Source organism: Phoenix dactylifera, chromosome 4, assembly GCF_051530095.1.
Source record: "Phoenix dactylifera cultivar Ajwa chromosome 4, Ajwa_hap1_PhDact_Kaust_v1.1, whole genome shotgun sequence".
Classification (NCBI taxonomy): Eukaryota; Viridiplantae; Streptophyta; class Magnoliopsida; order Arecales; family Arecaceae; genus Phoenix; species Phoenix dactylifera.
Window position 1 is genome coordinate 14,841,173 of NC_143193.1, and position 12,079 is coordinate 14,853,251.

Here is a 12,079-nt window from a genome sequence, read left to right on the forward strand (position 1 = left end):
ATGCAATTAAGGAGAACGACGCTTAGGAGGTCGTGGGAGGATACGCCTCGAGAGCCGGAACGGCTCCGGATTCGATGCGCCCGCATTTATTGGAGCCACCCGCATCGGAACGACCGGGGGGCCACGGTTTGGCTATAAATATAAGTGCAGGTGCGGTGGAGCCTGCCAAGCCGGAGCTGTTCAGGTTGCCATGGATCATGGACCTCCTCTCCGGTGCGTGGCTGGGAAGCCCCTGCCGGAAGAACGGGAGGTGCGCCCCTCGCGACTTCCGCCAACTAGCCGTTTCATCTGGGATCAACGGGAAGATTCTCCCCGGTGGAACTCCGCTCTAGGCGTTTCATCCGGGATCACATCCCCCCTCTTTTCCGTCCCACCTCCCGATTGAGCTCTGCGCCAGACGCTTCATCCGGGATCGCGCCTCCTCGCGCTCTTCTCCCTTGTATTCCTTCCCTCCCCTTCTCTTGGGGAGGGCCGGAATATCCTTTGGAGGTGGCGTTCCTCTAGGAGCAGTGTGAACTCCTTCTTCGTCCACTTCTTCTTCGTCTGCGCCGGCTCTTCGTCTTTTGCGTGAGGCGTCGATGGCGCCTCCGGGGAGAAGCACCCACGCCCGGTGGGATTGCAGCTGCTTCGGGTGGAGGGTTCGGGATCCCGGATCTTCAACTCTACGGAGTCCCCACCTCTTCCTTACTTTCTTTACTCCCCAATCCCCCTCTGGGAATTCTTTGTAATCACACGAACACGCCTTACATCATAGTTTGCCATAGTGAGGGAGATCACCATGGCGTCATCGTGGGGGGTCTGAACCCCCTTTACATCCTCATCACAAAAGGTGATTACATTGCCGACCCTCTGCCTCTTTGCGACGGCCGCCCCTAACGCTTCCGTCGAGCCCCCTGCTTTCCTCACGGGCCGGGGGCAGCCCCCAGTGATAGTGTGGATCACGCCCGCAACGGGTCGATTCTGCTTCCGAGGCTCCGGAGGGGCCGGGTCGGCCGGACGCGGGTCTGCGGGGGGACGTCGGTCGCTCACATATCGACCGAGACGCCCCCGGCGGATGAGAGCCTCGATCTCGTCCCGAAGCTGGAAGCAGTCCTCCGTGTCGTGGCCGTGGTCTCGATGGTACTCACAGTACGCCCGGGAAGGCCTCTTTCCAGGGATCCTCCGCATCTGTCTCGGGGCCGGGAGGTCCTCCCGCCCCTTGATCTCCATAAGGATCTGGGCCCGGGGAGTCAGGAGAGGGGTGTACCGGTGAAAACGTCGGGGCGGAGAACGAGGGCGTGGGGCGCCGTGGTTCTTCGCCGGCGACGGGCTTCTGCGCCGACGCTGAGGCGTCGGGCTCCTCCTCTGGCGTGCCTCTTTCCGCCTTTTCTTCCCAAGCTTTTGAGGGATCTCGGCGGCCTCCTTGCTCCGGTGGGCGGCCGCCTCCTCGGCGTCCGCATACTGGTTCGCCCGGGACAACAGCTCTGGGAAGCTCCGCGGCAGGCGTTTGTCCAAGGAGAAGGTGAGTCTGCCCTTCTGGAAGCCACGCTTCAGGGCTAAAAGAGCTACCTCCTGACTCAGGTTCCGGACCTCCAGCGTAGCCCTGTTGAAGCGGGTAAGATAATCCTGCAGGCTTTCTCTCTCGTTTTGCCGGACATCAAAGAGGGAGTCGGAGACCAGTCGCCGCCGGCTACTGACGGCGAAATGAGTGATGAAGAGGCGAGTGAACTGGTCGAAGGACCGGATTGAGTCAGCCTCCAGCCCGGCGAACCATGCCCTCGCCGGGCCACGGAGGGTTGCCGGGAAAGCCTTGCAGAGAAGGGGATCTGACGCTCCGTGGAGGAGCATAAGGGTCCTGAAACTCTCGACGTGATCCCGCGGATCCGCCGCCCCATCATAGGGCTCGATCGCCGGCATTTTGAACCCCGGCGGATTCGGGGTCCGCAGGATCCTCGAGGCGAGCGCCGGCTGGGAGGAGATCTCTAAGTCAGCGAAGGGATCTTTGGAATGGCCCTTCAGGACCTGGAGTTGTCGGTGGAGATCGTCCACCCGCCGGTCCAGGGAGCGCGACCGGTGGGTGGGAGACAAGGAGCGGCGAGAGGGGGACCGACTGGAGCGCGGGTTCCTCGAGGACTGGGGGGTCTGGGAACGCGCCCGGGCCCGCCTCTCGTACCCCGCGCAGCTCCGGCGGGAAGGTCCCGGCAGAATGGAGCGTGCTCGAGAATCCTCCTCGCGCCGGCGCTCCTCCCCATGGGAGAGAAAGGAGCGCGGGTTGAGGAGGACAGGCGAACGCTCAGGCAGCGGCGGCTCCTGAGCCTGCTGCGGCGCCCGGGACATCGCACCCTGCAGATTCTGCACCGCATCCGCGAGGGTGCGAACCTGCTGGGTTAGCTGGTCGAACTGGGCGGCTTCGACCATCTGAATGGGCGGTGGGGCGGTGGAGTGTTGCTGAGAGCGTGTTGGAGATGCAGCGGCCTTCCGGCCAGTGGCGCGAGAGGCCCCGCAACCGGAAGCATTGGAAGCTCCACGACCACCTCGCCGTGCCATTACGATCGCTCTGAGATCCGGGCCCTTCCTCTAGCGCCAACTGTTGCTGGGGGTCCAAACCGAGAACGATTGGCACAGCGGTGTGAACGGGGTTCCCTTGGAATTGCTTTGGTTGCGCTCCACCTTCCGCCGGGAAACCTGCAAGCAAGCCTCGCACCACCACTGGGGTAGTGGGGGCCCTCCGATGATCAAGTTAGAGGAAATCGAAGGAGAAGGAGAGGTAGCAGGTAAGATGATGCTACGGAGAATCTTGCTTACCCCCCCTTCCCCCCCAGCCCCATATATATCAGGCTGGGGGGTTTTTCTGGGGATTGGTCATCGTGTGGCACGATGGGGTTGCCACTGACGTGGCCGTTACAGGGCGTCGTGGGGCAGCGTCGGGTACGGCCATGGCAGGGCGTAGTGGAGCTCCGCTTTGTACGGTTGTTACAGGGGATCGTGGGGCAGCGCCGGATTCGGCCGTTGCAGGGAGTAGTGGAGCAGGGGGCCGCGGCGTGCCTCAGGAGAACAGTATGTTGTTGTCAAGAGATTGCCGACCCGAGGTCGGATTGCTGGATCAAGGGGCAACCGACTCGGGGTCGGACTGCTGGATCAAGGGGCAGCCGACTCGGGGTCGGGCTGCGGAGCCGAAGATATCCGACCCGAGGTCGGATTGCTGGATCAAGGGGCAGCCGACTCGGGGTCGGACTGCGGAGCCGAAGGTATCCGACCCGAGGTCGGATTGCTGGATCAAGGGGCAGCCGACTCGGGGTCGGACTGCGGAGCCGAAGATATCCGACCAGAGGTCGGATTGCTGGATCAAGGGGCAGCCGTAGTCTTCCTGGGCGCGCGTGCCGGTCACGTGGGGCATGGTGGCTAAGTTCCCCCGTAACACTTCCAATTCAGTATCAGATTATTTTCTATACATCGAGCTAAGACAGCTTGTAAATGTAATAAACAATCATCAAAAGAATCGCCAAAAATAGAGAAATCATCCATAAACACTTCTAAAAATTTTTCGTTCATGTCTTCAAAAATACTGAGCATGCATCTTTGGAATGTTGCAGGTGCATTACACAACCCGAATGGCATCTGACGGAAAGCAAATGTGCCAAAAGGACAAGTGAAGGTAGTCTTCTCTTGATCCTCAGGTGAAATTTCGATTTGGTAGTACCCGGAATAGCCATCAAGAAAACAATAGAATTTGTGTCCTGCAACTCTTTCCAAAACTTGGTCTAGGAAGGGTAGGGGAAAGTGATCTTTCCTAGTGACCAAATTCAATTTTCGGTAGTCAACACACATGCGCCAACTCGTCGGAACACGAGTTGGAACTAGTTCACCCTGATCATTTTTGACTACTGTCAGACCTGCTTTCTTGGGCACAACTTGAGTAGGACTCACCCACTTGCTATCGAAAATTGGGTAAATAATACCCACGTCAAGCAACTTGAGGACTTCTACTTTAACCACATCTCTCATCGTAGGATTCAACTTGCGTTGCATTTGCCTTGTGGTTTTGGCATTGTCCTCCAAATATATCCGGTGCGTGCAAATTAAAGGGCTAATCCTCTTCAAGTCGGCAATAGACCACCCTAAAGCTCCTTTATGATTCTTTAGAACACCAAGTAATTTTCTTTCTTGGGCATGATCAAGATCAGATGAGATGATTATAGGAAAAGTGTCCTCGGGTCCAAGAAAGGCATACTTGAGTTCCTTCGGTAAGGGTTTCAACTCGAGCTTAGGTGCTTGTTCATGGGATGGTACTATCTTTGCTTCTCGAGGTGGCAACTCTTCAAATTCCTCTATTCTCGGTCTCCACCCATTGACCATCATAACATCCGAATTATCTAAAACAGGTGGGACCACATCATCAGCAGTACCTTCAGAACACCAATCTATCAAACCATTGTCGGCCGATTCAGTAAATGTTTCTTTTAACAGATATTCTTCTGCAATGGTTTCAACCCATTCAACTTCCTTACTTTCTTCATGATCACTGGGTTGTTTGCCTATACTAAAGACGTTCAGTTCCAAGGTCATATTGCCAAAAGAAAGCTTCATGACACCATTCCTACAATTGATCAATGCATTAGAAGTTGCAAGGAATGGACGTCCTAAGATGACCGGAATCTGAGATGGTGAATTGGAAGCTGGATGTGTGTCCAGTACGATAAAGTCAACAGGAAAATAGAACTTGTCTACTTGGACCAACACATCTTCGATAATCCCTCTAGGAACCTTCACTGACCTGTCAGCTAATTGTAAGGTCACAGTTGTTGGCTTCAACTCACCCAAACCGAGTTGCTCATATACCGTATATGGCAACAAGTCACACTCGCTCCTAAATCTAGCAATGCTCGCTCAATCCTAAAATTGCCAATGATGCACGAGATAGTTGGGCAACCTGGATCTTTATATTTAGGAAGAATGTTATGCTGTAAACTTGCACTCACATTTCCAGCCAAAAATGCCTTCTTTTTGACATTTAAACGATGCTTGATAGTGCACAAATCTTTCAAAAATTTTGCATAGAAAGGCACTTGTTTGATTACATCAAGAAGAGGTACATTGATTTTTACTTGCTTAAAAAGCTCAAGAATTTCAGAGTTTGGTTCAAACTTTTGCAAGGGCTTTAATCTTTGTGGAAATGGTGCAGGAAAAGGACATTTAATTTTTTCAGTTGATGTTGGTGCTTCGGTTTCTTCGGTATCCTTTTCTTTTGTCTTGGGAGGGTCAAAATCAGGTATGACTTGTGTTTGTTCTGGAACTGGTCGGTCAATAACCTTTCCACTTCGCAAAGTTATTATACTCTTCGCTTGTTCTTTATGCGAAGTTGAAGATGATACATTACTACCACCATAGACTTGAGGATTAGGTTGTGGTTGAGCTGGTAACTTACCTTTCTCTTGAGCACTTAAAGCAGTGGTCAGCGTTGCCAGTTGATTTCTTAATTCATCATTGATTTTAGCTTGACCTTGCATGAAAGATTGCAAAGTTTCTTCAAGACTGGGTTTTTGAGGGGGTGCATGTGCATAATGAGGGTGCGGAGGTGGAGGAGTTGGGTTATATACTTGTTGAGGTTGGTCATTCCTCCACCTGAAATTTGGATGGTTCTTCCAACCAGGGTTGTAAGTACCCAAAAAAGAATTATTGAAAGATTTTTGATAGGTATTCATAACATTGGCCTGATCGTGCAAGACTCCTTGAATGCGGGTATTGTGGGGCAATCAGTGGTGAGATGGCCAGGCATCTCGCAAATCCTACAACACTCGCTGTTATGTTCTACGGTCTTGACGGGTTCAATCCTTCTAAGTTCAATTTCCTCTACCTTCCTAGTAAGGGCTGCCATTTTAGCCTAAATATCATCCTGAGTACTAAGGTTGTAAAGGCCCCCGTGTCCAATGCTAGTAGGCTTAGGCAAAGGTTTATTTACCCTATCCCCTGTATCCCATAATTGTGCAGTCTCTGCGAGAGAGTCTAAATAGTCCCATGCCTCATCGGGTTGCTTTTCCAGAAATAGACCATTGCGCATAGTCTCTATAAATTGTTTCAACTGTGGAGACAACCCTTCGTAAAAGAAACTAATGGTTCTCCATGTTTCAAACCCGTGATGAGGACAAGAGAGAAGCAAATCTTTAAATCTCTCCCAGCATTCATAAAATGTTTCATGGTCTTTTTGTTGGAAGTTACTAATGTGCCTTTTCAAAAAGTTAGTCCTTTGTGCGGGAAAGAATTTTTTCAAGAATTCTCTTTGCATATCATGCTATGTTCCTAGCGATCTAGGTCTCAAGGAGTTCAGCCATGTTTTGGCTTTATCCTTTAAGGAAAAAGGAAACAAGGTCAATTTAAGGACGTCTTCCGATACATTTGGCACTCTAAATGTAATGCTAATTTCCTCAAAATCCTTAAGGTGAAGATAAGGGTTCTCGGATTCCATCCCATGATACTTTGGCAGCAATTGAATTACTCCTGGTTTGATTTCAAAGTGTCCTACGTTTTCAAGAATAATCATGCATGAAGGTTGACTAGTCCTAGTGAGGTGTAAGTATTGTCGAAGTGTCATAACTGAGGGTCTACCTTCATCACCGTGGTGACTTCCTACATCATCATCAGCCATCTCACCAGATCTGAGATTTTGCAAAAGAGTTTTAATAATATGATCTAAGGAATTGTCAAAAGTTTTTCGATTCAAACGCCCAGTGTTGTCCCTATTCCAACCTAGCATACAAAATTTAATTAATTTTTTTATGTTTTTTTAAAATAAATATAAATATAAGTACCAACTAAAGATACCCTAAAACGACACCCTAAAATAAAAATCTATTCACAATCAAACATGCAACAAAACATTACACCTCAATTTCTAATGTTTTTCTTAAATTTCTAGACAGCTCCTAACTGGTTTGAAGAGGGCACCTAAGCCTCCAATCCAGTCTAATGAACCGAGTTGACCAGGTAAGCTTCCAGGTAAGTGGAGGGGTCACGATGCGTTCGCAAAGGTCCCACATAAAACCAACTTGCCTCGAACAGATGAACTATCTTCCTTATAGGGACAAAGCTTGCCTAGACATCAACTAAGCCACAGAGCGAAATTGCTGCAACTTTCGGTGGTCTTCGTCCTATTGAGCTCGAATGTCCTTAGGGGCCAACGTCTAGTTGATTTTAGTTAAGCTTAGGATATTTATGCAATGGGGTGATTTTTGGGCTAAGGACGAGTGATGAAATCCTGACCTTATCTTTTTAAATGGGTTCAGCCCTTAGAATATTTTATGCTGATGCCTTATACTATATGCAACAATCAAGAAATTTTTTTTTAATGTTTTATGACATGACATTAAATTTCATTGAATAGGTGATCAAGCAAATTATTTATTTATTTTTTAAATTATATAAGTTGAAGTTTGAAATTTGAATTCTGAAATTTGAAATTTGAAATTTTAGGTTTTTCCTGTTTTCTTTTTTTAATTTAATTTTTGAATAATCACCCTCGATCTTTTCTTAAAGTTTTTTTTTTAAATTTTCAATTAGCAACAAGGGTTAATGAGATATGATAACAATAATATTCTGATTCTAAAACAATTAAATGCAAAAAATTCAAAACACAAAGTAGCAAGGTTTTGTATTAATCAATCAGACCGTTCAGATGAAAGAAACACAGGCCCTGCACCTGAAGACCAAATTTGAGTTCAATCAGACGGTTAATTACTTTGATATCAGAGTTTGATGCAGACTATGCAGGGAATAAAAAAAACAGCAGTAAAAATTTTTTTTTTCGAAAGAAAAAGACTAACTACTAAAGTACTAATTAAATCTTAAATCAGCCGTTCCCCGGCAACGGCGCCAAAAACTTGACGCGCTCGCAAAAATATTTTCGCGAAACTAATCTTCCAAGTATAGGAGAATCATACAAGTAGTAAATTCTCGGAAGTCCGAAGTCGAATCCTTAGGGAACGAAATATATATGAGATTATTTAATATAATTTTAGATTAATTAATTTAATGAATTTATGGCTTAAAATAATGTTTTGCAAATAGAAAATAAATCAGTAAACAGAGAATCGAAGTTGGATAGATTAAGATGGTGTAGGGATCTGGAATCCCCCTTGATGATATTATTTTCAACAATTAAATTCCGTGATTCTTGATTAAGGATCAATCAGACAGAATAGTTCTAATCATGGAGTATATAATTTGAAAATATGAATTCAAGATCTAAGTATTTATCGTGCCGATTACTTCTACGACAAAATCAAACATCGAAACAATCCACGAATCAAGAAATATAAACCATAAAAGATCTATCTCATAAATAAGCATGCAAGAATCAAAAATATTTTAATAGATGTAAAGCAAAGAGATCAATGTTCAGAATTTACTTAAAAGAAAATAAGACATCAAAGGTTTCTCCATCACCCTTCACAAGATATCAGCCCTCCATTAAAATATTAGCCTCTCTTTTTTTTTTATTTCTTTTCGGAAGAACAGGGGATGCCCTGTTTCTTCCTCTCTCCTTTTTTCTTTCCAAAATGGCTGAGGCTCTGTTTTTCTGAATGAAGGATGATTTCCTTCCTTCCCAACCGAGAGAGAGATAACCCCCTCACCTTCGACCTCCCCTGATCGCATGCCGTGGAGACACGTCGGCTGGATGAGGCTGTAGATGCGGGAGAATCGGACGCGGAAACCTGATGGGACTCGGATGATTGCGAATTCGGGAGGCTGCAGGGATGTGCTGTGATCGTAGATGCTAGGGATCGGTTAGGATGCGTGGAAGCTGAACCGTGGATGGCTGGGAAGCTCTGGGATGCAGGCGCGGAAGCTTGAACACGGACAGATGCGGATGAGATGCTTCATAGGATGTTGAACGGCTGGGCTTGATCGTTGGAACTGGGACGCGTGGATGGCATCTGGATCTTTGCTGGGGACTGAGACACGGATGAAATCTGGATGAAGCTGTAGATCCGGAAGAATCGGATGCTGGGAAGATGCTCCACGGGATGCTGGGGGATCTGATGCACAAAATCATCACGGACGGCTGGATTTTGCACGCGGACGCGATGGAGGAGGCTGATAGCGGAAGATTCACACGCGGACGCGATGGTCTGGGACTCGGATGATACGCTGGATGGTTACCGAGCTGAAGATGAAGCTTGGACTCGTGAGGCCTGGACGAATGAAGCCTGATCTTGAAGAGTGTTGGCGCGTGGAAGCTTCGGAATGCATCATGGGAAGGAGCTAACGGACGGAAGCTGAGATTCGGGATGTTGGGAGGCTTCGTGGACGCACGGGAGAAAGAACTGATCGCGGGTTCCAAGAGATGAAATCGTTGGGGAATCCAACGCTGAAGAGGCAGACGGATCGGAAGGGAGGAGCGTGGACGCTGGGATGAAGTCGTAGACGGTTGCACGGGCTATTTGGAATTGGCTACGGTGGACCTGAAAGGTTGAACTTAACCTCCTTCTAGTATGCAACTAGGGTTGACCCATATGGTTGGTTGGTCACCTGCAGTGATGCATATTTTTGAACCCGATGCATATTTTAACTTTGATTTACGATCACCTGCACCCGACAAAAATATAATATTAATGCAGCACTGTTATCATTATTTGTTAGCAATAATGCTAATTTGAGTGATGTGTAGATCGCACTTTTGTGCTCTCATCAGTTTCATTAGATTTCATTTTAAATAGTTCATACTTATGAACTAGCATGTTTATTTTGGATTTCTTGACTTGATTCGTCCCCTCGTGGGTCACTTCAAGTCTATCCCATATCTCTTTTGCAGAATTGCAAGTAGAGATTCTATTGAATTCATTAGGATCTAAGGCACAAAATAGTACATTCATTGCTTTGGCATTTAGTTGTGCCTTCCTTCTATCACTATCATCCCAATCTTTTTTAAGCTTGGGTATAAAAATGTTATCTACACAGATAGAAGGAATATATGGTTCATTAATTATGATACTCCAAACATCATAGTCTTGGGCTTGGATAAATATCCTCATTCTAGCCTTCCAATAGGTGTAGTTAGTTCCATTGAAGAATGGAAGCCTATTGGTGGACTGCCCCTTACTAAGAGAAGATCCAAAAGGGGCTGTCATTTTGATCTTTTACTCTTTTAATATAAGAGCTCCGGCTCTGATACCACTTGTTGCCCAAGAAGACAACCCAAGAGGAAGGATGAATTGGGTTTGGATTAATTCTCGATCAATTAAAAACTATGATTAGTAATTAACTAATTCTATTGCAAGCAAACTAGTTAAGTTACTAGATGAAGTGAATGAAGAGAGAGAGAGAGGACAGCAGCCAATACAAACACAAACCAATTTATAGTGGTTCGGAGCTAAGCCTTGCTCCTACGTCCACTCCCCAAGCTTCACTTGGGAGTTCACTATAATCCCTTGGATTACAGCCGGTTGTTTTACAAGTTCACAACCAAACTTTTCGTTTTCGCGAGATCACAACGAACTCGGTCGGTTTTCACAGGCTCACCGACTAAAACCATTCGATTATTTTTCCGAGATCACAATCGAACCCTTACACCGTTGGTTTTAACTTCGGCTCACCAACAAACCTTACAACCCTTGATTCAATCTTCTGATTGAATCAAGTAAGAAAGCAGTTTGGAAAAAGTTACAAGGAAAGCTTCTTTATAAGCAAATATTAATCAATATGAATAGAGTAGAGTTAGAAGCCCTCAAACAGATTTTGGAAGAGGAAGAAGGGGCTTCTCGAACTCTGAGTCTCCTCTTTGAGTGCACTTGAGATCTGATGTCAGAGGAAGAGCCTTGAATGCGAAGGGAAGACTTGTAGGAATGTATTGAATGCGTTTCTTCCTTCTTTTGCTTGTCTTTTCTCTCAATTGACTCTTGGTAGATGGAAAACACTTAATGCACAAATGGAGTAACTCTCTTGATGTCTACTATTCAATCTGGCTATTTAAACAGTTCCACTTGAAAAATAGCCGTTAGACACTAATTTGTGGCCGTTCTGCACAATCTGCGCCTCCTGACAATGTATCTGTTGGGGTCGGAGTCGACTCGCTCGATCTGGAGTCGACTCGGCTGTTGCTGGAGTCGACTCATGCTTTACTGGAGACGACTCGCCCACTGTTCAGGATTTGAATTAAAGTGTTGTCCCGTCTTGGAGTCGACTCGGGCCAAACCTGGAGTCGACTCGCCAAGATCTGAAGAAGACTTGGCATGTTGGAGACGACTCGTTCTCAGGATTCCAGAGATCTATTTTTCTGCATTTCTTTCTCGAGTCGACTCGGATCATCTTGGAGTCGACTCGGCTCTCAGAGCCCGAAAACTGATCCTCTGTCTTTTGAGTTGAACTGCCTCAGAGTCGACTCGGATTATCTTGGAGTCGACTCGGCTGACTTGGGGTCGACTCTCGTATTCTCGGAGTCGATTCGTTTACAGAGTCACTTTGTTTGGTTTTCTGCCTTTCAGTCTGCTTTCCTCTGAGAGTCGACTCTTGCTTGTTTAGGAGTCGACTCGAATTCTTCTGGAGTCGACTCGGTAACAGGGTCCAGAAAATACTTCGCTGTCTTTCTGTCTGTTACTCCTTGGAGTTGACTCGAAACTGTCGGGAGTCGACTCGGCAAGCATCGGAGTCGACTCGAATCCTTCTGAAGTCGACTCGGTTACAGGGTCTGAAATTCATCTTTCTGTCCTTCTGTCTGTTCTCAGTCGGAGTCGACTTGTAGTGTACCGGAGTCGACTCGAGCTTGTACCGGAACCTCTGAAACACTTAGAGTCGACTCGCACTCTTTCGGAGTCGACTCGAGCTTCAGACTTTGGCTTAATTTAGTTCAACACTTAGCCAAATGACTTGGAACAAAAGCTCAATGCTCTTAAAGATAAATTCACATATATTTGCCTGAAACACTAGATTGAATTCATTAGTACAACATGAAATATACTCAAATGCTTTAAGCTCATCAAAATCAAATAGGGGTATAACCAATCACTCCACAATCTTCCTCTTTTTGATGATGACAAAACATTGAGTATTTGTAAAGTGAATTGCTCAACCAAAAGGAGATTTATAGTAAAGTTTTGAAATGAATTCT

The 12,079-nt window shown here is 46.8% G+C and overlaps 1 pseudogene; it reads left to right on the forward strand.

Annotated features, from left to right (window-relative positions):
• Positions 1-6,107: 6,107 nt before the first annotated feature.
• On the forward strand, positions 6,108-6,205 carry LOC149753672 (small nucleolar RNA R71; annotated as a pseudogene).
• The last annotated feature ends 5,874 nt before the right edge of the window (positions 6,206-12,079 follow it).